Raw genomic sequence first — 25,062 nt, forward strand, 5'->3', positions numbered from 1 at the left:
CGTACAACAGAATATTATGTCATAATTTATTTTCTCATTATAAGATAGCGAGCTAATTTGTTTTATTCACGTGTTTCGTTAATGTCTTCGTTACTAATTATTGGATAGAAATGTGCACTACACTAATAAAAAGGAATCATATTTTTCTAGTTAATACCTTAAAACTAAGTTAAATAGCGTATCTTTTGTTATTTTCATCTCTAATTTTGAAATCTAAGTTATCGCCTTGCAATTAATAAGGGGGGTACTCAACTTAGTGATGTGAGGGAAAACCACTTGGATAGGTAGTTATAAGAAGGGACAGTTCGTTAAGGCGAGAGAGGAAAGAGATGGTAAAAAAACTAATTCGATGTCTTTTGATAAAACAAAACGACTCAGCTCTACTATCTCCGATTAGACTAATGAATGGATTAAATTATCAGTTCTCGGAAATGTTGAGGAATTTCAAGATGATAAAAAAATTGATGATGTAATTTTTGTTGTGGAAGATTATTTTAATAGACGTATTGAGAACTCATTGATGAGAAATTTATTTGCCATGAATAACCAAAGTATTAAGAATTTCAATGAACCAACTGAATTTATTAATGAATTAAATTATTTTGAACATCTTAATCACTGAGAAGCCGACAAAATCGCTGTTGAATTTCGATTGAAAACTCATTAGTTAAAAAATTACTGAATAAAGTAATTAGATAGTTAGGAACCTTACGTGCTTTGATTTTCAAGTGAACGACACCTTGGTAACGTCTTAGTTGTTTAAATGCGCCTAGGGAACTCATCTTACTGCCAAAAGTTTGTTATATACACGTATACGATCGCAAGTTTGGTGAAGCTGTTTAGGCATCTTCAAGTAAACAATAATCATATCCTGTACGCGGCCACAGTTTTAGAAAGTGGAGGTTGAGGAACGACTGATGTATCATATACTCTCCCGCAACACGTACCATTCGATCCACTAATTAAGTTTTAATTACCGATTTCCCCGTCAACGCATCATCACCATTTTGTCGCTGCACGTATATGTTTCTCTGTCTTTCTTGATACTGGGCTCGTTGTAATTGTGCTTGAATTCGGGTGGTTTTTAATAACTGTGGTCAGGTTTAATTCAAGTAATATATTAACTACAAGTTGATCAATGGATTACACACTTTTGTCTCATCATTCGCCAGTGCGTATCATCGTTGCAAGCATCAAGAGACTCCTCAGTTGGAAACAAAAATTCACTATAAAATCTGATGAGTAAAAAAGTTGTCGCGCTCAGAGTAACTATGACAATCCTCATGGAAGGACATGCCAAACCGGAGGTTCGACAATCCGATACATCTCAGATCTGCGATTATGTTTTCATCATCGCGCGACCCTCGAGAAGAACCGAGCGATCAAAGAAACTATCCGACAAAGCCGATCCATCAATAATCATTTGTACGAAAATTTTTCGTCACCGAGACGTCTTGAACCCTCTCCCCACGGATCACCAGGCTGATACTCTAACCGCTCGACCGTCCCTGTCTCCGTACGGGGGTCTGTCCGCAACTGATGTATCTCAGTGCAGGAAAACTTAGTGCGACTGGCTCCATTTTTAAAGTAGGCCGAAGCCACTAAAATCTCATTGCATCGAGCATCGCACTTTTGTTCGCTCGGGTAAAACCGAGGGTAAAACGCCCCTAAAACAATTTACTACGGACTCGATGAAAATTCATCACTGCCCTCCGTGCCCCGCCCACCTTTTTTGTTTCGGAACGGTCGACCGCGAAGGGAAATAATTGCGTTTGTTATCAACAATTTAGCCGTCACCTCTCGACAAAGAGAAAAACCTTTGAAAGAGACACGTGCTCGCTCAACAGAGCGAAAGCAAAAAAAAAAAAAAAAAAAAAAAAAACTAACGCCGGCTACTCGCGCTGGTCAGCTTCGTTAATTCACTAGTTGTAAGTGACGTATACACACTGCAGTGCTGCTGTCCTCACGTCGGACAAAAACAGGTTGTTTTTATTAAATCGCGCAAAGGCAATTTAGCAGCTTGGGTAGGGGGAGAGAAAAAAAAAAGCTCTCATCACCAGCTGTGTGTTGGTGAAACATAGTTTGTGCACTTACGTATCGGGGAATGGACTTTGAAAGGTCGCAGAGAGCAGACCGTACAAAGGGCTGTCGCGTCCCGCTGCGAATTACTCACCCTGTGCCCTCAATGCGCGTCACTTTTTTTTTTCTTTTTCTTTTTTAATTAAAATCCCGTGAAGCTCAACAGAGACGACGAGCTTAGGAATTTCATCTCTCTTTTTGCCCCCGTGAAAGCAACATAACGGTGAAAATTTGTCAAATCCCATTAAGCGATTTTTACTCTTGCGAAATTAGTATCAAAGAGCTCCGATTCAAGGCTTTAAGGTGGTTCTTCACGATGGTGCCGTATCAAAGCGACACGGGACCCTGTGATTTTCTAATTTTCGATTAGCGTATTATTTGCAACATAAAATATGTTGTACTGGCACTTGACTATAATATCATTGCATTTACATACAAATAAACAAGCTAATAAAGTCAGAGTAAGAGTTGTAAAAAAATTTTTTTTTGACGCAAGGTTCTGAAAATGGCATGTACGCTCCTACTCAAGCAGACGTTGCCGCAGTTTACAAGGCAGACATTTCGTTTACGATTAATTATCGTATACTATTTCCCTGATTAGCCCAAATTTTTGTTATATTATTAGAAAGCTGAAAAGTTCTTCTTTCATTACAAACTTTTTCTATTACGATCTTAAGTCTACTTTACGAGATATTACATGATATCGTAGTATGGAAAAGTAACCTACATAAGAACACATGTTAAAAGTGCATTTTTTGACTGACTTGTTTTCAAAAATTTGCCTGATAAAGGGACTTGAAATTTTAAAGAAAGATGCCTTATAACTTTAATAACAATCCCTCCAAATTTCCCTGTAAGTTTAAGTAAATGGGTTAGGTGAAGAACCACCTTAATTAAAATTTGCGCTTGTATGTTTTTTATGCTGTTGAATTATCATATTCACGTGTACGTTCAACCGTACGGTCATTTTAAGAAGAAAATTTGTGTAATGTACCTACGTAGGAGGTATAAGTAATCCGGTAGTTACAAGTCAATCGCACACTAGCGACACGTCAATATAATCCACAGCTGGCGGCTTTGAACGTATATTATATGCCGTGCGGCTCATATCAAGGCATTGTCGATACGCATAATGTAAGGTACACGTGTTCCGGCTCGATTATGTATTTTGTACGTGCAAGCACCGCGTTCTCTTCTTTCGAGTGGATAATCGATCAATCCTTTGGTATAAGCTTTCTCCGTCTCCCCCTTTCCCTGTGTGTATACATGTTGCCTGCGACGAGCCTTGGGCTTCCTCTTATTATGTCAATAGGATGGGGAGTAAAAGCCGATATTTTTTCGCGAAAACGAGCGTGGTGACGCAGTGCGATAGCGATAAAACGCCTCGAGACGAAAAAAAAGACGGATATGCCACTGAGCGGGTTATTCTCGCTTTTGCTGTGTCCGCGCTTGTGTGTGTATATAGCAAAAATTGAGTTTTGCCATTCGAGAAATGATGTAGCATACGCCATACTTGACAATCTATAGGATTTTGGTCGCTGTGACTTTTTGCGTATACGTATAAAATTTTCCACTACACTGAAAGAAAAATACAATAAAAATTACTGTGCTGGAATAGTAATCTGGTATTATTTCGGCGTCTAGGGACGTTTTACTTTGGCCAATCTAATTTTTACCATTCCGAACAGTAATTTCTATTGTACAAACAGTAAAAATCACTATTCTTACAACAAAAATTACACTTCTAAGCACTAAAAATTCTAGACGACCGAACAGTACCAGATTACCATTCCAGCCCAGTAATTTTTATTATATTTTTCTCTCAGTGTAGCACATTCACGATTTGCGCATGGTTTGTTCTGATTACAGACATGAGCAATCGTCTGTTTTGTCCACATTTCAAGGAAGAAGATTTGCTTTTGACACGTACTATTTCTCTTTACCTCAACCTTATAATTCTAAAGACATTTTAATATAATTTTTCGTTTGTACCGCACCCGAGGAAAGACATTTCTTTCAAGACGTCTTTCACATCTCGTGACGTTTGTTAACTCATGTAGAATATTATCGTTATTGACTGTCATCTTACCTGATGTTACTCGATAGTTTACGTATAACATTCCGCGCTTTTTATGCATCTCTGTTTATATACACCTTTTTTTCAGTTTTTTCATACACTACTGCCCAATTTTCCAGATCACCGTTCCGTATTTGCTCCAGGGTTATACCCATGAAGCAAGAATAATACCCAGCGTGAAAAATTCTGATGGGTGGACCACAAAACGCTTTTATTATTTAATAAATCGCTGTATCGAAATGCTTTCGTTTACGTAGCGGCTCGACATTATTTTTAATGGATTAAAAATACCATCGGTGTGTACACGTGCACGTGGAGCTCCGACATACGCGAGTATTTTAAAATCGATTCGCCTCGCACGAGCGCGTTTATGTACACACGGTGTGCGTATATGTTGTATACAAGGACTGTCACTACTCCCCCGCTGCTGCTATTGTTTCCGTTCACGTCGAATCACGTTGAATAATACAGCATTAATAATCTTCACGTTCTGATTCCCTCTCTACTATGGAGTGCGTTGTATGCTTTTGGATTTAATTGTCGATCCTCCGAAAACAATTACTATCATATTCATGATGGGTCATTTTATTATGAAAACTGGCATTTTTCGAAGGCAATAATGGGGGTTTTTTATTTTGAAATTTTCGGGCTTGGTTGGATTGGCACCAATGAAAATTTTTACGGGTTCCGAGTTTTTATTTTGGAGAGATTGACTAGACAGTGCTTGTAACACCAAATTATGGGTACCACTTGAACACCTTAAATCGATGAAATTGATGACTTTGAGATATTATGGCGCAAAAAAAAAATTGAAAAATCGTATTTTACTTCCAAGGGCCGTAAAAGGAAAAATTTGCATTATTTATGAAAGGTTTTTTAAACCAAATCTCTATAATTGACTGGACATGGAAAACTCCGTTTCTCTGTAAAAATGGTAGCTGAGTTTGTTATTTTCCAACACCTTTTTTTTTCACAGTCCTCGTCGAAAAACTCAATTAAAACTCATCCCGTCGATTCGCGATAAATTCAATTTTCCAAACTTTCCCAATATACCGCTCCATCACCCTTGAGATCATATTTATACACAGTGTTGCCTGTGAATACCAAACTACAGGACAAACGAGTATTATCCTTGAGCAACTGTAAACGAGCTTCTCGCGATCCGTCTTCTTCCTTTGCTCCTCAATAAATATTAAATTCTCAGCTCCCGCTTCTTCACCGACTGTATATAATATACCCAGTTAGGTGTCGTCGAGGTGATGAAATTAAAGCTCGTAGTAGCGAAATTCTTCACCACAGCTCTCCGGGCCACGCGAATACCGACTACAATCATCGCGCCTGCGTTTCCGGAGAAGCGCCGAGAGAGAACAGCAGCTGTTATCTTTCGTCGCGTCGCATAACAAGTGGCCGCTAATTGCGTCGTAACGCTCGTGTACCGTTGGCGTTTCCTCTCTCTCTCTCTCTCTCTCTCTCTCTCTCTCTATGCGAGTGCGCGATAAAATTTTCTTTCGCTCGTTGGCTGGACGGATTAAATTTTGACAAACGGCGCTTCGTCTCTCACGCTTGAGAGACGCGTTATGATATATATTTGTGCTGGTAAACCTGCGCATACATTTAAACTACACACACGTACTTGGGGTTGTAATGTACATATTTGGTAATGTTTTACCATGATTGAAGCACGATCGGAATATTATATCGAGGTGTGTAATCGGTAATCGATACGTAAATCACACACGTAGCTGCGGTTGTTGTTGTTTCCTATAAAATTATGACGGAACGTATGAATCACGCCGTGTGCATTTCTACGCCCAATAGTGTACTTACGTGGGATTACATGTGGTCGTTTGATGTTACATCGAAAGTAACTAATGAAAAGCAAAACAGATATCGACAAATGTACCTATAAAAAAAATTCGTCGTTGAAATTCCCCAACGTGTCCAGTATCAACGGTACGTACAAGTACTAAATTACAATAGTGAAGGATTGTAAATTTTGTCTTTCATTGAAAAGTACAATAAAAAATAATGGAGCAACGATATTTATTGAAAATGTAATTTTTTGAAATCTTTGAGAATTTTAATCCTGGAACTGAGAGGTTTGCGAAAACCTTACAAGATATCGTTTTTACTTTGAGTTCGTGAACAAGATAGTTATTAAAAATCGGTTGGCACCAATAGTAGTATAGTGTAAAAACGAACATTGTTCACTGTGTCCGGGAAGTTGAATGATAATAAAAAAAAAAAAAAAAAATAATAAAAACCGCCAATTATTTATTCCTTCTGCCTTCTGCGTTTTCCGCTCCAAGTGCACCTCTTCTAATCCACCTGCCAAGCTCTTTTCGCAACAACGCAACGGTATTTTTAATGCAACCGATCGTTCGCGCGTCCGTAAGTCTCTTGCGCCCGGCTAATGTAATTGCCCAAGCCATGATGTTTCTTTGTTGGTGTTTCTACGTAGGTACACGTATATAGGCCACAGTTGGCGAGCTGAATCTTTGATCAATGCGCTCCAGCTGCCGTACTGCGGGGCTGCGAAGTGAGGCTCATTAATTTTTCTCGAGGACGCGGATGATGGGGTGGTGATGATACGCCCCCCCCCCCTCGGAAAGCGTAATGAATGCATTCGGGAGTGGTATTTTCTTTTCCTTTAATTTTTCTCAACCAAGTTTTCATTTTTACTCGTGTATACGAAAACTCCTTTTAATCACAATAAAATATTCACGTCAGAGCTCGGTTTTATTACATGACCGGTAAAGCGTTAGTCGACGATATTGTGCGCTGGTTTGTCAAAAAAAAAAAATATAGTCAAGAGTTTGAAAAATAATTACCCAAATTACAAAGTCAAATCATAAAACGTACGCAACTTCGTATGTAATCTCATGTGGTTACCCATAAATATTCATATTTCCGACGCTGATTTCGGAGCTTTTAAAAATTTCGCAAACTCTATATTGTGCTAGTAAATTTAACTTCTTTCCTCTGTTGCACCCCTTACTTTTGTAAACCCTTTTTTCTGATTTTTTTCTGTCATCGTTTCGAAACAACAAATCACGATTAAATCACAATCACATCACTTTTTAATCACTTTTTAATCACACTTGACTTATGATGGTAACTTTTCAAAAGACAAATGATATTTCTAATAAAACCCTTTATGCAGCTTCTTCTGCCTAATAACGTTACGCAATCTTTATTTAATGAGCACACGTTGTCATAAGATGCTGCTAAGTAATGAAGGGCCTATATGAAGAGGCATCTAGACAGTGATAAATACTACACACGAGAGGCATGGTTTCATTTGTAATTTTATTTAAATACTAAAGTGTTTTTTTTTCAACTGGTGCCCGACTCTACGTAAAAAAATGTATAAAGTAAGTTATAAATAAAGTGTTAATATAATATAAAAATTGGTAAAAAGTCGAAATACAGTTACAAATATTTAAAAAACGAACCTTGGTTAAAGCAATTGGTTAAATCACAGTGAAGAAAAAAAATTTCTTCTTCTCCCAAAATAAAAAAATAAAAATAAAAATAATTTTATTGAATGTGATTTAAACGATTGTAAGCTGTAGAAAAATAGGACTCTGCATTGTATTTATAATGAATTATCACATATCAATATCGGTTGCATTACATCACATTTGAATCACATTCAAACATATAAACCACATATTTTTTGATTGCGTGTTATAAAGCGTGATTTTACTTAGATAATATATGTATTACGCTGATATTGACATTTAGTTGTGACACATGTATAAGAGATTTGACTTCTATTATGTCAAATAAAATTTATGAGTGTCGTGGTAGTTCCATACAAAATATTTTGTGTCCCAGGAAATATATATATATATATATTACACTCTTGCATCGCTAATAAGCTCTTGCCATTAAGATTTTACGTTCGAGTGCCCTAAATAAATACGTATATACCTGTTGCGGGATTTGCTCCTATATGTACCATTCGAGTAGGTGTGCATGCGTCCAATTAAATAGGCATTACTGCCGCAGATCGATATATTAGCTGATGCTCCGATGATCCTCGCTTTAAATTCATGTCGATTCCCAATCGGATCGTCGTATTTTCGTGGGGATCGGAGATGTTTCATTTGGATTTGGAGGAGCTTTGAGTATTTAGTGGTTTGACCCACCATAATATAGAGGTGCATTTTTACCAAACCGGACTATTATTGACTAAAGGCCTCCTAAGTGACATCGACAATTATAGCAGTTAAAAAGAAGTGGGTGTTTAATCAAATGTGCCCACTGTGCGTTGTACTCGCGATTGCCTCTGGCAATGATATATTTACTAACGTCAGGACTGTCCTGGTATGCGAGCTGGTATGGGATGCTTATCGCAACCTTGAGCTCCCTGGCTCTGGCTCCTTATCTGCAAGAGGCAAACTTGCGACGGCCAAGTAATTAACAAGTTACCGCTCTCTTACTTCCTCTCATTTTCGACTTTATGTCTCTTCAGATTAGAATGTACCTTTTTTTATGTTCGCTACAATTTTTTATGCCTCGTTTCCATCATCCTCGCTGATTTGGTTTTGTGTCACGGTAATTTATGTCTCTTACATGTATATATTACACTTACACACAATTTATCGTTTTTTTTGCTCAAGTGCGGTTGATTGGGTTTTTCCCTCCGTTTGTCATCGAAGATATATTGAGTGGATGATAACACAAGGGTTATTTTTGTTGTAAATTAGTAACACAGGTTGAAGGGGTTATAAAAAAATTTTTTTTTTCTCTTCTCGAAATCCTTAAAAACAATCCCAAGTACTAAGTATACATATTAAGGTTTTGTTCCACATTTTTCGATAAATTAGATTTCAAAGTTTTCCTGGCGTATATAGAGGCTTTTATGGAATGGTGGTCACAAAGCTGTTGTTGCTACCACGTTTTTACTTCAACTCTGTACATTTCCTACAGAATCGATCGCTAAAAGGACATTCGAGAGATAACTGTAATTAAACTTTGGCCAGTGTAATTTTATTGTTCTGAAGATGGTAAACTACATGAAAATGATTGCTCCTTGTTACTCGTATGGACATCTATATGTATAAAAATACAGGGACAGCGCAATGTTTTTTTTTTTTTTTTTTTTTTTTTTTTAGCGAAGAATAGTCAGAAACAAGTATTTTACAAATCGAAACAAAATAACCCATTAAAAAAATTACATTTAACCCAATAGTTTTGAGAATGGAACAATATACTGTAATAATCCTGATCGAGCATCGAAATAGAATATCGATTGCGTGGATGTGAAAAGCAAGGGGGAGGTAAAAAAGGAGTGAGTTCTTAATCAAAGTCCACGGAAAGGTGGTGGTACGGAGAAGACAAAGGAAACGAGGAACGAGCCGACCGCGACATGAGCACCGATGCATAATGTATCCTCGCCGTGGTGAGCCATCGGAGCTGGAGCGAGAGAGAAAAAAGTAGGGGCTCGTAAGGGAGACACAATACAGATGGGGTCGTCCGAGTGTTGCGGGTAGGGAGGAAGAAAAAGTAGGAGGTGTCGGAGGTGATTTACACGCACACGAGTGGACGGCGGCGTGTCGGAAAAAGCGTCGATCGCTCTCCTGGACCATCGAAGCCCGGATACTGACCCTATACGAGGCATACACGGGTGGTGGGTATTTTCCCTTTTCACGATCGCCCTCTCGCTGTTGTTGAGCACCACACGTCAGCTGTGACCGCAAAGCAGGGCTGCCCACAACTATATACGTATGTGCTGTACCTAATTCCGATTTTCATCGGTACAAGGGCGGGGATATACTACACGGACGAGGTGAATCTTTTCTGGTCACGCGATTTTTCGAAAACTCCACGAGGATGGGCGCCTTCGTTGGATGATTTAATCAACTTTTTGTTTCCCTCAAATTTGTTTGGCTGGTAAATTTTAAAAATTATCATTATCACTTTGACAATACATGTATATCAAAAAATAATAGCTAATTCACGCTTATCGTATATTTCCATCGAGTTTCGCGCGAGCGATGGGGCATCGTTGTATTCGGCAATTATCGACAAAAATAGAAATAATCAAGCGATGCCCATTACTTATTACGTTCAGGTGGTACTTGTCGCGCAACACAATACATTCTCAAGTGAGTCAAGGCGAGCCTGCGCCAATAGATAAGCGCTTCAATAAGACAGTATTCAGCGTTGGCAATTCTTTTTTAAGCGGATTCACGTGCTACATGGGAATAAATTTCCTTCCGTAGCCCATTTTCATATCGTTACGTTGCATAGATTCTTGCGAATTTTTCAAGTTCTGATAATTTTATAATCATCAGTGATTCAATTCGAGGAATATCTGAATAAAAAGATAACGAGATGAAATGAAATTACGTAAGGTTTTTCACGTACAACGCGTAATTTATATATCATTCAAAGTAACTAGTGAACCAGTTACAACCATCCAAAGTGATGAAATATTTTTTTGTTCCTAAGCGTAAAACATTGTTGAAAATCTCACTGTTTGCATGATCTCGTAGCTGCGCATTTTATGACGAAATTCCCGTAAAACTGCATTAGCACATTCCATACATTAGTACACCCCACGCACTTTGCTCCCCACCCGCACAATCGACAACTCCACTGTTTCCCCCAACAATTAGAAAAAAAAAAAAAAAAAAACCACTCGCAACGAAAAAATCTCACGCCCGTGAAAAGGCACCCGTGGAGACGCGAGCAATAAACGTCGCGTTAAAAAGCCGAGAAAAGCACTAAAAGAGGCCGAGGAGCGCGCGTACAAAGAGCCACCGTGTCGTCCCGAACGACGAGCCGATAAGCTCGCTCACGCGCGCGAGAACCGGAAGTGGGAGAACCGCTGCGTGTACGCACACTCTCTCTCTGGGAGCTTATAAAAAAAGCAGCCACGGTATATATAGGGGGCGGAGGAAGAGTGGAAGCGGTGGGTAGATGTGGTGGTGGTTCGATGCGGCGAAATTAGCTCTTATCGCCTTTATTGCCTATTGTTCCGTGGAGGGCGATTTCACGGGCTGCCACCACCTCGGCTGGTGTTGTAGTGTGTACCAGCAACCAAAGAGAGATTTCGAGCTGTCCTCTCTTTCTTTAGTGTTTGCGCACGTGTGGTGGGTACAAACTCTTACGGTCGAGGATTTATTGGGATACGGTCGATGGTTCGTGATTTGTTCGATTGTCCCTGCTGATGAGGAAGTGACGAATTATGACTTGGAGACATCGATACAATAAAAACATGATTTTATGCGTGCTTATATACTAAAAATGCTTTTTTTTAGATTTGTCAATCTATATGTCTTATCAGTATTGTTTTTTTTCTATTAAAAAGGAATAAATTTGTTATAGTTACTTAGGTTGATTTTCAAAGATACTCGACGTGTTAACAGTAAGGTGCCATTGTTTATGAAAAACGTTGAAAATTTTAGCTTTAAGAAAAGGCTACTAACATTTTTATACGTCACAACCTTTAAAAGATTTTTTATATTCTCAACCAAAGTTGTTTAAGAAATAAATCAAGGATTGCAGAACCAAAACTCAATCTAAATAAAACTGGTTCAAAAAAAAGTTTCAGTTTGTTTCTAAAATTGACAATAATTATTATTAAATTAATATTATCTTTAAAAATTAAATAAAAATATTAGATGTTTTATTGTTTATCAAATTATCAACGATCAAGCGAATTTTATTGTGAATCAAATAAATATTAATCATGAGTTAAACTTTCAATCATACAAACATAGTTTGATTAAGTATTAAGTTTATCGCTAATTAAAACTTTTAATAAACTTTTATCTGGAAGTTTGTGAGAAGAGGCAGTATCTCTGCAGGAAGCAGAAAAAGTCCAAAAATGTATGAATCACAGATAATAACACGAAATAAATGTGCTTCTACTGCTCTTGTGAGAGGTATATTTTTCCACCTGAAATCGAAACACTACCTTATCTCATACAACGTCCAATTGTAAAAATCTCTCGCATTGAACTACTCATGAAATATTATTATGCTTCAATACACAGTAAGTAAAATTTATAAACCGTTAATTAATCGCAAAGCTTTTTCATTAGCGGAGTATCGTTTTTCCTGTAAATTTCAACAAAATTCGCAAGTTGGAACAAAAGATCCGCGTGCTTTTTAATCAAGGGCAATTAATTTGCTAACTGCTGCTGCTGCTTCTTTCACTCCCAAAGGAGCGCAATTTATTTTGTCTTTTCCAACCCACTGATTTTCTTCTCGCTCTTCCCGTGAAATAAACAATGCCACTCGCGAATATTCTTTGTCTTTCTTTTGGCCCGTGCCAAGATTTACTATAGGATCTCGTCGAGCAATATAATATGCCTCACCTCTTTACTCTCTTTAATTTAGCTCGTTAAAGGTTTTGAGCAAAAATATGTAGGTGCATTAAATTTGATGCATCCCGGCAATTTGAAAGGGTATTCCATCCCTAAACTGGAGTGCAAAAAATATCAAAATGCTTGTGCTCTATGTATTTTTTTATTTTTTAATTAAAGCTCAGCACTCGCTCGAAAAATTGCACATCCCCGGTTTGAATCTCGAATAAACATCAGCAGCTATAGAAGCTCGCCCAGGAAACAAAAAAAAAAAATTAAAATAAACAATTGTAAGCTGGTCTGTAATCCCGTTCCAAAATTGCATCATCCGTAACACAATCGATAGAAGAAAGATATAGCCACAACTGTTATTTATTTACCTTGGCCGGCATTTAAAATTGGCCCAACTCCCGCACGCGCCTGAGCAAAGAGGCTTTAATAATCGCGTATTGCTGTAGCACGGTGCATTCGATATATTTTGAATCATCACTTATACATTTTGCATGTAACTTGCGTACACATACACCACGCGTCTGTGCGTACATATACAGTTGACTGCTCTCTGCTGCCATCCCCCTCCCCCATTGTCGAATGACGGATGAGAGTTTGGGGGTGGGGGCTTGCTTGGGTGTATCTCGTCGTTGGTGGAATCCCCTGACACAAAGGCATGAACTATACTGGCGCCTGCTGCTTCTTCTCTTCCCCTCCGTGTAGTGTAGGCACCTACTTTGGATGGGGATTGACAGGGAGTTTATTCAATTAGGCCGCCTACTTTTTCGTTCGCCCGTCGCAAAATGAAATTTTCAGCCGGCGTACGCTTCGGTACGGGAGTACCTTGTGGTTGTTTTATTTATATGAGGGGTGCAACGGTTTGATAGGTTGCCCGGGGTTGCTCGGTTACGTGTGGTATTACGAGGAGAAAATGTTCACATTTTTTTTTTTTTTTTTTTTTTCAACAATTGCGTTTTAGTTGTGATCTCGAGATGTTTGGAGGTCGTGGAGCCTTTTTTTTTTTTTAAGGATACTTATTGATAATTGTACCGTCCTGAAGCGCACTTTGATAATCTAATTCAGTAAAGAGAGTTGATTAATAAATTAGAAAAAAATTAAAAAGCCATTAGAATTGAATATTACGTTTGTTTCCAAAAAACTTTTTATTCTGCCCTGACGACTAAAAACGATGCTTCTCAGTACACTTGTTGTTAAAAATATTTTAACGACGTATGGTAATTTTTGGAAAATATAAAATTAAAATTTTTTTGTCTACAATTTTATAGGAAGATATTTTCGGATCCAACTGTGGTTGTATTATTGCGGAACAACTGGTAAATTCTAAATACATTGCAAAATTTTTTTTTTTAAATACAATAAAATCCCTTTTTTTACGTTTTTCAATGCAGGCTGGTAAAAAATACCCTTTAAAAAACTCACAGCCCCCGCCTGTGCTTATAAAATATTCTTATTTATCCTGATTTCACGGATTGCCAATCTCATATTTCAATTTCGAGGCGCAGAATGTAGCGCGCGCTTTGCAGGCTTTATTTAAGGCACCCCTCCTGAGATCCCTGAGGCATCTAGGCCTGTTTTTGGAGGGGATGGGCGTATGCGTGTGCGTTTTATTTGCGCATGTATACACGAAGAGAAGGTAAAGTATGCGTATATCGAAAGAAGAGAAAGCTTTTTTGAACATTTTATTGTAGTATAAATCTTTCTTGTGCTAAAATTTTCTTAACTTTCAAGTATTTTTTTACTATAGAACTTGTTTGTTACTTGTTTTACGTCTTAAACGATATCACGTAGAGAAGCTGTGGACAGTTTTTTAAATCTGTCAAACGTTTGGTACAAAATTTTATTGAAATTTTCTTGTAATTGACAAAAAAAAAATAAATAAATAAATAAATAAACTTACAACTACAATCGGTAGTTAATTTAACTTGCTATTTTTAAATAAGACTTTCCCTTGCGTTATCTTCCTAATAGATAATCAGTGAAGAATATTTGTAAATTTTGCTCTGCAAGTCTGTTTCCAAAATTGCATGACATTAAAATTGCCAATATCCAAGTAAAAATTATAAATCCCATTAAACTCCGTGTATGGTCTGAATATCAAGAGTCAAAAGTAATCTTGAAAGTATACTCGAGAAATGTAGACACAATTTCTTGAAGTAGCAAATGAAATTTGAAAATCTTTTTGACGTTATACGAAATTGCTAACGTTCTTTCCACTACGCCAACCTTTAGGAGATTCGACAGATTTGACACATTTTGAGATGTAAAAATAAAGAGTAAATATGATTTTGATGCTGATAAAAAACGAAGCGTCAAATATTATTGTTGTTATTCGAGCTCACAAATATTTAAATAAAAAAAGCTTGAAACTACTGTCGAAAAAATGGATGCATACTAAAATTTTCAATCCCTACAGCACAGAAAATTTTGTTCGACAAAAAAATGAAAATGAAAATACATTCTCAGAACTCGCCTTACGTTATTATAGAGCAGGAGAGATCAAAAGAGTTGTAGAAAATGCCGTTTGGGATATGGAAACTCTTGGGCTTATCAAGGGTTAACTCTATATCTCAAAGACCCGAGAGCGGATTATGTTCTCAAGCAAGCGCGCATATACCACACGTCCTTTGGCTTCGGTATCACGCAATGTACACACCTCTCTCACTCTTGCTCGCAAGCGGGAAAGCCGACAAGAGATTGGAAGTTGCCAACTTCCTTACCCGCGATGGGAGAACACGCGCATCGACTTACATATGCTCTTTTTCTTTTGTGTCTTTTTTCTCGTTGTATGTACCCGTACGTAGTTGAATAAAATGTACCCTTTGCAGTGCATTGAGTTTATGAGGCAGCCTTGAATGATATTTAATATTAATGTGCTTAATAACACTGTCCATTTCTGTTTAATTTTACACTACAAATTTTTTCAAATAAAAACTTGATATGCCATTATTTGAGTTTACGTGCTAAGTATCACGTGCTCGATAAATATTCTGTATCAAGTATGATATTTGTGTTGTTTTTTTTGTGATAATGTATGTAAAATTTCTCTTCTGGCTTGTAAATTCAGATTTTCGTGTTGAATTAACTAATGTGCTCGTACTCCGTTGATTTAAAAACTGCTTCGTACATAAAATTTACACATAGAAGTAATTAAAACAATATTAAAATAAAAGAACAAGTGAAAAATTTAACATTTTGACCTTAGCTGCCGCTCCAAACGAATTTCCCAATCATTCGTATAGCGTGTACGTCCCATACGATCCGTAAATTATATCGGTAACTGGAGTCTTTCCGATGTGCACTTCCAAGTTCAGCACGTAATTATATACGAGGCTCCCACGTGTATCCGATTAGAATCCAATTACTCGCGGCGAATTTTACCTTTTGCCAGTGACGGCTGAGTCGCTTTCGCGTACTCTAATCCGATGGAGTTGCCGTCCTTGCGAGTCGAGGGGAAGAGGTAAAAAAAAAGATCGGTTGTTTCGTGGGCGTGTGAAACTTCGCGAATTGGAATATCCCATTTTTGGTTATGACGAGGAAAATCGATCCCTGCTTGTTCCTCGATAAAGTTAATTAGCAATTTAATTTATTTCACCGCCATTTATGTCAGTATTTTATTGCAACTGTTAATGGAGAAAAAATTTCATCTAACAAATATGCATCCTATGACATAACGTACAGTTAATCTGCATCACATTTATTTTTTTTTATCAATGTTATAAGCTATTAAAAAATTTAGTTTGCACCAAATACACCATGAGGCTTTTTTTCTTTTGTTAATTGTAGTATATTTTTATATCAAAGATAATTCATTTGTTGTAGTAATATTTGTTTGAACTGAAAAAGTTTGTTTAAAAATATATTTAATCTGACTTACGTATTAAATTTTATGAAAATTTTAATAAAGTTCTTCACGTACATAAATTAAAAAAATTTTCAACAAAATAGTAGAAGAAATAAATAGAGGTCCAGCTATTATTAATTCATAATAATCAATTCAATAATTTTAAATTTGCAATAATTTTATATGTGGCCCAATCATCTTAATAAGACAGTTCAATTAATTCATCATCATTCTTGTACACAGATATCATGTTCTGACAAACAAATTTTGTCACGATCATAGCATTGATCCAATTTCCTTGAATATTGATATTGTATAAAATTATTTTGTACTTTTTAATATTATTTGTGCAATATGTTACCTTACAACAATTTATGTATCAAAATGACACTTTTGTTGATATTCTATTTAAATATTATACGTTTTTCATTAAAAAAAACGATGTATTTAAAGAAAAAGTATGACGTTTAATTATATAAAAAGCTTGAGAAACCTCCAAGACTAATGAAATGTTCTATCAAGCCAAAGACGTGTAAATGCGTGATGCGTCCTCTCTGTTTTCTCGAGAAGATGCATCACTTAAGCCGTTACTTACATTAGCCAAATGTTTTAAGGGCTGTTTACTAAGACCAAAGCCGAGGTCATGGCTAATAGCTGCATCAGCTCATTGTCAAGAAGCTCTGTTCATTTTAAACAAATGTTGTTACATCTAAAGTTATGTAGATGCAATTCCATCAAGATAACTTTCTCGCGGTTAACATCGCGGAGGCTTCTTGAATTTCCATATCTTAATAATTTTAGTACATCCTACCCGACAATTATAAATTTTAGGGTTTAGTTACTTAAATTTTTTTGAATAGGTTTTTTTAGATTTATGCTCTAGCTTAGTTCCATTTAACGAGAAACTGCCTTTGTACAGGAGACAGATTAGAGAACTTTCAGTCCAATCAGTAAAAAGGCAGGAAGGTTCAACGGGGTTTTTCATTTCACCGGTAATCCCAGCCGTGCGTGGCTGATCCGAAAATTTTTACGATTTCACAAGGAAAGAAGTGATTACGTGCATTACGAGAGAGAAAACTTTTTCGAGGGAGAAAAGTGCGACGCCCAACTTGCGGAAAAGTCGGCTACTTTTTCTTTTGGTCGTGGCACCGTAACTCTTTGATCATTTGGGTAATAGTTTTGAAGATTGTGCGGCTACCATCGTAAGCTAATAACTTGGCAATGTCCGCATCTCTTGCACAACATCGCGGTTTTGGTGTGACTTGGATAGTTTTACTGGATATTTATACTGCGCCTGGAAATGGCACTCCAAAAATCACTGTGATTAAAATTTAATTTCATCAAATAACACAAAATTGCATAAAACTTTGATTATTTTCCAAAATGTTGACCCAATACAACAAATCACTCAATATCTTACGCTTCAACCGAGCTTAACGCAACAAATAGACGTAATTACCCAAAAATAAACATGAAAAAACAATTCTAGTCTCGTTGAAAACTCACTCGCGGAAAAACGCACCGAAGCGTGCTCGTGGCAGGCGACACTCGAGATTCAAAAAGCCGCGCTCGGCAGGCCAGTTGAAGCGCGCGTATCAGCAGACTAACTCGGACTAATGGTTGAGCCACGCACGGTACACGACAGGGTGATATTTGCACCGAAGAGCCCGGGGTTGGTGTACAGAGTGCATACCCCACCTGAGCGAGTTGCAATATCCGTCCTCCGTACTCCATGAGCGAGACGGAGAGCGCGGAGCCAGTAGCAGCGTCGTCATGGTGACACGCGCGCGTTTTCACGATGGTGTTGGTTATACGATCCTGCGCGTTGACCAAGGGTGCTTTGAAAAAAAAACAACCTTTTTTCAAAATCATTGTGTTCAATAACCAATGAGTATAGGATTGGTCGCTGTAGCACCGAATGCTTCTCTTTTTGCAGGAGACAATTTAATTAGAGGGGATAATTGGAAGTGATTGAGTGTGTTATTTCTTATTTGGAACAAAGGAAACTTTGTGGTAAAGTACGTTTAGATTGTATTGCAAGGACTTTTAGGATTTTCTGTGTTTTATTTTGGCCTTTTTTTCAAACATTAAATTCATCAAAAATACGAAAAGTAAATATGATCCTTCATAAAACTACTCGTCAGTAAAAAGAGCTCTGCCGAACAAATGAGGTCGATGAAATGAAATCCCTCTTTTGAGTTTTCACGATTTATATTTTACGTTTGTACCTCGTTAAATAAAAAAAAAAAAGTAGTATTTGTAAGTGTAAAAAGTAGTAAGTGAATAAAAAATTGCAAATAAAAAAATAATTTCAATTATTTAAAAGTTTTAATAACTGTTTAAACTAAATAACAATTTTTGTTTCATTATGTTAGACTTGTTTTACAGAGTTAAAAGCAACCAATTAATTTTTGTAAAATAATTTGATCACTAATAAAGAAGGGAAAATGTCCATTGTGTGAATTTCTACCATAATTTTTAGTATTTTTTATTATCCCTTAATCAACTTTACTAGTAGTTATATGAATTATCACCACAGTTTAAACTTTTTATCAGCTAGTTAATCAACGTAAAGTTCCACTTGGTACACTAAAGCAGAACAATTTTTTTTTTTTTTAATTCAGCCTTGCACGATAACAAATTGAAATGGAAACTTTTGTAAAGTACACTTGAAACAATTTTTCTGTCTCGTTTGTATTCTGTACAAAGCCAGATATTTTACTCTTCACCCAGTAAATGCAAGCTGTACTCTAAATTTAATTGGTACACTTTAGAATTTATCTTTGAAAATCAAATTGCATCGGGTATTCTCTTTTTTTATTAGAACCAAAAAAAACTGACTTGATTTTTTATACCATCTTTATCCATTACTCTTTTTCCAAAATTTTTTCCTTTGATATTCGACCCAAAACTTTTTTCTAGAGCACTAAAATCTTCTTGTACTACCGAGGAGACACAAAACCGAAGGTGAAAAATGACGATACAATGTTTTATGGTATACAAGTGTAACAAATCTAAAAAGGAGCCGCTCAAATAAAATTTCCACCAAGTCCCTACGTGTAGTTTGTACTATACTACCCTCCGCTTGATGTTTTACGTTGCTGTTAGGCAGATTAAGAACATTTTTTGGCATTTAAACACACCTCAGAAAAAAAAATTATTTAACAATAATACATTTTAAATTATTTTATTTTCATCAAACTTAAATTTTTTTCATCCAACTGAGACAGTCTAATACGAGTTCTCGCGATAAATTGCACACGATACCTACCTACTTGTTATAGAATGATACGGAACGAAATTCCAGTCATTCTTTCTCATTAATATCTTTCTAAGGTCGTTAATGAATTAATTGTTAACTGATTCCGATGAATTGACTCTGATTATCCGCGAGCAGATGTACCGCGAATCTCGCTCAAAACCATAACAACGAAACGCACACGCAAACGAAAACTAGCCACCGCAAAAGCCCGCGTATAGCGAAGATGCCATCAATAATTACATCGACAAGCAAAAGCCGGGAGAGAGAATGTAATGTATATATTATGTTCGCGTTCTCGTTCACGTGGACCACAGTGTATAGGAGATTTGCACACTGGCATAACAAAACTAATTAGCAGCCGCTGAATTATACACCCTGTGATCTGGAGTCGCGGGTATGATGATCGTTAACATCGCTATCCTCACAAACCAACGACTCTTCCCTGATTTACAAGTATACCCCGCATACGTGCATTATGGAGCGAACGGGAGACTACTTTATAGATTTCGGAGGGATGGTATGTGCGGTCGACGCGGTCGATCGTCCCGGAGTACTCTGGTTTAGTCGTCCGTGTAATACTGCGTGGTGTATCGAGTTCAAACCATTGGATGTGCACCAAGTGAGGCACGAGAAATTCCTCGTTCGCGTGGAAGAGCGGGATGGGCGCTGCTACACGAGCTGCTACATGTATAGCTCCCGGTGGTTTGTCACTATCGCACGGACCCTTCCGTTTTCCCTTTGATGATCGGGTGACGCGCTGCTATGCCCTTGCCGATTGTTACTTCGTTACCTTGTGCAGGCTCCTTTGTGTGGGCCATTTTTTCCATTGTTGTTGCATGTTGTAAGAACAAAGGGTACAGAGGACTTTTTTTTTGCTCCGTTTGAAAAAAAAGCAGGTGGAAATAGTAAAGTTAACAGGATCATTTCTAGTCCATACTTTGCTAAGTACCATCAACTGCTAAGTTACTTTGAATTCTTCTGAAAAATATCGAGACTCAAGATCGTACGTAAATTAGCTCAACATCCATGTTTGCTTTGCCTTATACGTGCGCCTAAACACACAGTATCGAAGTAGTTGTAGCAAAAATACATATTTTACGTACTCGAAACACCATCTGAGTTATCAGAGAGAGAAAGACTAAGCTGTCACCGCGATGGCGCTGGTACTAAAAAATAAAGACTGCCGTGTGCGGTAGCCAACGACCTAATCGTCGTTAATCGTTTGAAAAGTAGGTATGTGTAATATATGGTTGAAATCAGTCCCACGTGCACTATATAATATATGATGACATACCGTAATAGAAGCTAGCCAATGTGGACATACTCCAGGAATTGCGTACTTGTATACATACTTATACCTGTACGTGAGTAACAACAACGCACCGTTGACTTCTAAAAGGCCGGCAGGCGTGCAAATATATTTACCACCGAAGGAGAGAGAGAGAGAGAGAGAGGAAGGAGTGAGTCCACAAATAGCACCTCTATATAATGTTCGCAATAACAATCAACCGCGGTATACGACCTTGCCGCGAGTATACGGTGCAGCCTCGTGCACCTACACGTGCGTTCCTTTACATATCTCTCTCTCTTTCTATCTTATTTACGTTGCGTATGCACATGGGCTCGTGCATCGGTATGTGTGAGTGTACAAATACATGATAATATGCACGTCGCGACGACGTGGATTCTGCAGCGAGCAAGGCGGTAAGCACGAAAATTAATAGCCACACCGAGCGAGTTGTCGAGCTTGTGTGTGCCTCAATCGCTGAGCTTGATGGGATTTACGTTTTGAAGCGCTTCGCTAAGTGCTGCTAAAGTTTTATATTGGATAGATTTTTTCCTCGCTTTTTGTGGTTTTCAGCAGCAAAAAAAAAAAGAAAATTTTCGTGCAACTCTTTCTACGTGTGAGGTACTATTTTCGTTTTCGACGTGGAGGGTTTTCGAAAGATCTTGAAGCTCAACTGTTTCACTCGGAAGAGATTTCCAAGAGAATATAGGGAGAACTGGATATTTTGTTTTGCTCAATAAATTCCCAACAATGACAATGTAAAGAATTTTAATATTAAAAAAGGGCGTTCATCTTGATGTGAGAAGTCTCAAAGGTTTTTTTTTTTTTTTTTTTTTCACCCTGATAATAATTATACTCCTGTGAACTAAAACATTTTAAATTGAAATTATAGCCTCTGAATCTTTTGAGTGTCGCAAAGTTCAATAATTGACACCTCCGCCGTTTAAAATGCAACCAAAATAGGATTTTCTTCTTTCAAGTATGCATAACAACATTGAGATACAGTGATTTAATGTAAAGAATGCTTTTATGAATTTTGGCGGTTCTTTATTTACATTAATACCCGCAAGTTGTCCATCCCACTTTTAATTTAGTTGAACTAATTTGTGCCTAGATCAGCTGTTTTTTCTATCATATTTTATCCAATCGTATACGTAACATACGTTTATTTAAAAAAAATCACTGTTTGTGTGTTAATTTAAGCCATTCTTTATTGAAACTCGAAATACATATCTTGTTACGATAAATGTTGTGGTTACAAAAGAAAACTGTAAATTCATTTTTAAAGTACATATAGTTATTGTAATAGCACAAATCCTTTTTCTTCTTCTTTTTATTAAACGTAACAACGCACTAGTAACACAACTGTCGTATCAAGTCTGTCGTAGCATTAAAATATACACATTTTTTTTTCTCGTATGGAAGTAAATCGAGACCACACGCAATCAGTGAAAAAGGGCAGGTAACAAGTGATCGGAACGTTTGTGTTGCGCGAGGCTGGTGGAATCATAGAAATACCTCAAGCATATACAGCAGAGACAATGCTGGGTTCGCATGTGCATTCTGAGATGCCGGCTGCGACTGAAAGACTGCAAGCAGAGAACGCACTCGTAAAAATGGCGCATGGTTTTGTGATGCTCCAGTTTGATGGAATCGGTGAATATTCTCGGGCACTTGTTGCATTGGAAAGGCTTCGAGGGATTCTTGTGTCCTGTACTGGCAATTTCATTCAACGTTTTTGAACACACGTGCGTTTGCAGGGTATGGTTGTCTGTAAAAATCTTTTCGCACTCTAAACAATGATAGAAACTTTCCAAAGAAGGATAGCTGTAGTTTTTCTCAGCCATAGCTGCAGTTGCGATCCAAGAGTGACTCTATATTATATTCTTATCGTTGCTTTTTGTATAAATTGATCACAAGGGCGTTTTTTTTCTCTGAATAAAAAAAGAAAACGATAATCATTTTTTTTAAGATTTCAGTACATGAACAAATTTTAATTTTATTTCTAATGATTCTTGGTAAACGAAATATTAACTATGTTTTTTATTTAGTAAAATTGTTATTTTAATCATGGAAAACAACGAATAAACGGTTTTAATTTCCATTAACGTATTAGTTACAAATTTAAATAGTTTTAGAACAAACGTGGAAGTACGCGATTATTAATCCGTTGGTACTAAAAAGAAGATATTTCAAATAATGCTATGGGTTGAAAATCGGTAAAAAAAAAAATTAAATGAATATTAATCACAACCATGTTTTACAATACAGTATGTAGTTGTGTTATTTCGATTTCCAGGGCACGAATTGCATTTGAAAGACTCTGAACATCAATATGACAGATTTTAAATACTAAAAAATCGAAAAAAATGTTTTTCAAGTTCAAAGAGTTTTAAGGCTTGGTAACAGATGTAATGGCCAGTATAAACAACGGTGATCGAAACAGTTAAAATTGAAGAAAATATCTTTTCTGGACATCAAGTCACCAGAATCGTTACATGAATTCCATAAACCAAAAAACTGTATTTGTTAACTGTCATATTGAATGAACAATGTAAAACAAGATAAAATACAAAAAGTAATGTTGTCTTTAACATAAAATATAACGACTCAATGAAGAGTATAGCTAATAAATATTTAGTTTTTGAAAAAATACATCTCACGAACCTGACTATTAAAAAAGAAAAACATTATAAGAATCACATTGTTTATGAGAGCCTTAAAATACATTTTTCTTTTAAATTTAGAATTTTAAAATAATTAACCAAAAAATGTTTTCTTTCCAGTGTTAATCGTTTAAGTAAAAAAATACCTTTTAAAAAATTTAAATTAAATACAAACCTCAACTAACAATCTTAAAAAGTCTATATCTTTTCTTGAACATTGTCGAGAACATTGTACTACGTGACACTTGAATGAAAAAAAAAAAGAACAGAAATATATTTACACCAGCGTAGTTGTAAACGTTTACTATGAAATAACGTACAAATGACTAACTTCGATTTTCACAACTTCCAAAATCAAATGCCTTCAATTTTTGTACATATAGTCTGTTACTAGAGATATCGTTAATAGTATTTTAATAGATATTTGCTGTGCATACGAAGTGCAGTAGCTTTTAAACTATACTTTCTTGCAACGCTTATCTGAAAATTCAGTTATAGTATGACGGAATGAGGAAACAACATTAATTTAATAACTTATTTAACAAATTTTACCGCAATTTCACTTTCACTATAATGTGGCCAACAAGGCTCTTAATTCATGTTAATTATTCTAAAAGAAAGAAAAAAAAAAGTTACAAAATGAATATTTATTGAATTACTACAAAGCCATAAAACTTTAGAAAAATCTCATTCTGAATTTAATAATTATAATTTAAATGATTCTAAATTAAATACTTGAGGTTTTCTTAGTTGTAACCCCAGAAAGAGATAAGTTGGCAAAAATGACATCGTCTAATACTTAAATAGAGCATAACAAATATGATAATAAACTTGATGCTGCAGAAATTGAGAAAAATATGAAAAACGGAAACCAAGCTGTATTGTCCAAAACTTTGCTCATAGTCAGAAAATGTACCACTAGTTAAAAAAATGTTGACGTTACTTCGATGTACAATACGCTCTGTAAAACAGGTTAACTAAACGATGCCATGATGAAAAATATCTAATACATATGCACGGCAGCTAATGTTCATGTGACTGAACTGATCGTTATTTAATATTTCGATTGTGCATAGAGATATATTAATGTTTTACGTTGTGAGCTCACAAAATATCACTGTTGTCTAAAATACATTTTTGTTAAATTTTCAAGTCACAGCCGGAAATCAATTAGATTTTGCAAGCAACTCAACTCCACACAGGTAGCGTATTTTAAAAGTGGTAGAATACGTAGACGCATTCAATAAAAATTGTGAAACGTCCTATCAAAGTTGGATAAAGTAACACTCAAAAGATATTAGTTTAATAATGATTTTTTGATAATATATTACAACATAATTAAAATACGACAAAAAATTTCTGAGCTAAACTATTTATTACTTACATGGCAGACTAGTATATATTATATTGTATAAATGTTCTAGAATTTTATATTGACTTTATCGGCCAAAGCACTGTAAAATTAATTGAAAAGTAGTCGTGTTTAGAAGTTGTAAAATATAGCAACTAATTA

The 25,062-nt window shown here is 36.3% G+C and overlaps 1 protein-coding gene across 3 annotated transcripts in view; it reads right to left on the reverse strand.

Annotated features, from left to right (window-relative positions):
- The window catches only part of LOC106637737 (ras-related protein Rab-37), a 56,719-nt gene that overhangs the window by 12,041 nt on the left and 19,616 nt on the right, over positions 1-25,062 (reverse strand). Inside the window, exon 1 of one of the 3 annotated variants that reach the window (XM_014350638.2) lies at positions 17,840-17,924. The exons of 1 other annotated variant lie outside the window; for it this stretch is intronic. The gene's annotated coding sequence lies outside the window, so the exon portion shown is untranslated. Of the gene's footprint in view, positions 1-17,839; positions 17,925-25,062 lie in introns of those variants that run through there. One more of the 3 variants, XM_014350639.2, reaches the window with a different exon arrangement.

This window comes from Copidosoma floridanum, unplaced genomic scaffold, assembly GCF_036245765.1.
Source record: "Copidosoma floridanum isolate Cflo_tuat_1 unplaced genomic scaffold, Cflo_Japanese_pri ptg000019l, whole genome shotgun sequence".
In the NCBI taxonomy this organism is placed as follows: Eukaryota; Metazoa; Arthropoda; class Insecta; order Hymenoptera; family Encyrtidae; genus Copidosoma; species Copidosoma floridanum.